This window comes from Otolemur garnettii, unplaced genomic scaffold (genome assembly GCF_000181295.1).
Source record: "Otolemur garnettii isolate 467f Iridium unplaced genomic scaffold, OtoGar3 scaffold00148, whole genome shotgun sequence".
Classification (NCBI taxonomy): Eukaryota; Metazoa; Chordata; class Mammalia; order Primates; family Galagidae; genus Otolemur; species Otolemur garnettii.
Window position 1 is genome coordinate 1,499,691 of NW_003852543.1, and position 2,783 is coordinate 1,502,473.

Sequence of the window (2,783 nt, forward strand, 5' to 3'; positions counted from 1 at the left end):
TTCAGGGTCCAGAGCCGCTTGTGGACCACCCCAGTAGGAAAGAAGGTCGAAACGGCGCAACTTACGCTCAGTAGCATCTCCCCACAACTGCGCAGGCGCTAGGACCTGTAGCCCTCCGCGCGCCTCGCGATGCCCCGCCCCGACGCGAGGCAGGATGGGAAAAGCCACGATGGACGCTTCAACTTGAACGCCTCGCACACCTCCCTGCCATTAGCGGTCGTGTCCATTGTTGCCGCCCATTCTTCCTCCGGAATAGAGGAGGGGAGGGAATGAGAAACTGCCGCGGCCGAGGAATCACTGTGACCGACCCCGCCGCTGCTCTGGGCCTCCTCGGCCCCTACGCCTCCGGGGAGCAGCCGGGGCTCGCTGCGCCTGACGCGTCCCGAGTTACACAGGTGCGGGCCTGGGCTCGCAGCGTCCATGTTGGTGTGTCGCGCGTCCTCTGCCCCTTCATCGCACCCGACTCACGCGGTGACCTAGAGGTTTGGGAACCCGGGGGCTGCTAAAAAGCGATGTCTCGGGACTGAAGGGGATCCCGGCCTGCGGGCTGGGGCGTGCCTCCAGGCTCTCTTGCGGTTTTCTGTTCTGAGCTAAACATGGCATCCCTTGTGTGGCGTCAGCTTCTAGATTGGCCCTCATATTTTCTGAGCGGGTTTTCTGAGCACCAATCTTTTTTTTTTTAAGAGACAGAGTCTCACTTTATTGCCCTCGATAGAGTGCTGAGGCGTCACTGCTCATAGCAACCTCCAACTCCTAGGCTTAGGCGATTTTCTTGTCTCAGTCTCCCGAGGAGCTGGGAATACAGGCGCCCGCTGCAACGCCCGGTTATTTTTTTGTTGTTGCAGTTCGGCAGGGGCCAAGGTTTGAACCCGCCACTCTCTGTATATGGGGCCGACGCCCTACTTACTGAGCACAGGGCCGCCCAAGCTTTGCCTTTTTGTGAGGCTCGTCTCAGGGTTCCTTCTTGAAGGCATTTGGGTCTCCCTTATTCTGCAGAGTAGGTTTTGTTTCTAGCAATTAATGCTGGTATGTTGATATATAGTATATCAATTTAATATAGTGCTTTTATGTGTAGCTCTCGATGTTGTCTCTAACAAGTAAAAACACGTTCATAAAAGTTTGGGGCACTGTAAATATTAAATATGATGCCGTAATCAGTGCCAAAAAAAATTATACTGTGAAAATAGTTACTTTTTTTTAAGTCTCACTTTGTCGCCTTCAGTAGAGTGCTATAAAGTTGCAGCTCACAGCAACCTCCAACTCTTGGACTTAAGCGATTCTCTTGCCTCGGTTTCCCGAATAGCTGGGACGACAGGTGCCTGCCAAAACGCCTGGCTATTTTTAGAGATGAGGTTTCCCTCTGACTGAGGCTAGTCTCCCAACTGGTGAGCTCAAGCAGTCCACCCGCCTCAGCCTCCCAGGGTGCTAGGATTACAGGTGTGAGCTACTGAGCCTGGCCTTGAGAGTAGTTCTTTAATCATTGGATATTTTTCTTTTAAAGTTACGACAAAATAACCTTACAAAATTGCACAACTAAAGTTGGATAAAGTTGCAAATTCTTTAATATTTGTTATTTTTTTGGATAGTCTGTAGGGAGACCAGCTGAATTTTGTTTTTTTTTTGGTAAGTTTTGTAAAGGTATTTTTTAAGTTATACCCTAAGTTCAAATATTCTCAATACTGGTTTATTTCTAGAAGGAATAAAAAAACCCCCAGTATTTTGTGACTTTGTAATAAACTCAAGAATGATGTTTACTTCATTGCAAAATTGTGAGTCTAAAGGAGTGGTATAGGAACTACATATACTTTGAGGTGTTTGTGTAGGAAAGAAAACTGATGCCAAAAAGACCTCAGATGAGAAGTCTTAAGTCAAATTTAATTAAACCCTTTTAATCATGAGTTGCCGTTTCACTCTAAAGATTGTCTATAGCTGACATTAAATGTTGGTTTTGATTTCAAATGTTTGTGTTTGATGAAATGTGATGCTACAAACCTGTTTTTGTTGTACATGTTGTATCATAGATAGAACTGGCGCTTAAGTTATATATTACGTTATACAGTCTCAGAATTTTACCATACTTACTTGTTACTTACTGTGGGTAGAAATGTTTGGGAGGTGCAGCAGCATGCTTCCACCCACAGGTCATCCATGCGTTTGTAGCAATAAACTGTACTGTAATAGATTGTAGATCTCTTAAGTCTGCTGTAGGTGTGACTATTCTATTGCTAGAGTTACTCATACTAGGCTCCCTGGGTTTGGACCACTAATTGAAACTGATCTTAGTTATATATTTAGGTGGGACTGGGATGTCAAAACTGCTTATGGGCGGCACCAGTAGCTCAGTGGGTAGGGCGCTGGGCCGCATACACCAAGTTGGTTGGTTCGAACTCCCCCCCGCCCCAGCTAAAACAACAATGACAACTGCAACAAAAAAATAGCAGGGTGTTGTGGTGGGTGCCTATAGTCCCAGCTACTTGGGAGGCTGAGACAAGAGAATCGCTTAAGCCCAAGAGTTTGAGGTTGCTGTGAGCTGGGATGCTACTGCACTTTTTTTTTTTTGAGACAGAGTCTCACTATATCACTTCCCTGGTGTCATAACTCACCGCAACTTTAGACTCTTGGGCTCAAGTGATCCTCTTGCATCAGCCTCCTAAGTAGCTGGGACTGCAGGTGCCAACCACAATGCCTGGCTATTTTTTTTTAGAGATGGGGTCTGGCTTTTGCTCAGGTTGGTCTTGAACTCCTAAACTAAGGCAGTCCACCTGCCTCGGCCTCCTAGAGTG

The 2,783-nt window shown here is 47.0% G+C and overlaps 1 protein-coding gene across 2 annotated transcripts in view; it reads left to right on the forward strand.

Moving 5' to 3' along the window:
* Positions 1–161: 161 nt before the first annotated feature.
* Positions 162–2,783, forward strand: part of ANAPC1 (anaphase promoting complex subunit 1) — a 115,185-nt gene continuing 112,563 nt past the window's right edge. For both annotated transcript variants that reach the window (XM_023518812.1, XM_012811065.2), the window contains exon 1: positions 162–395. The gene's annotated coding sequence lies outside the window, so the exon portion shown is untranslated. The remainder of the gene's footprint in view (positions 396–2,783) is intronic.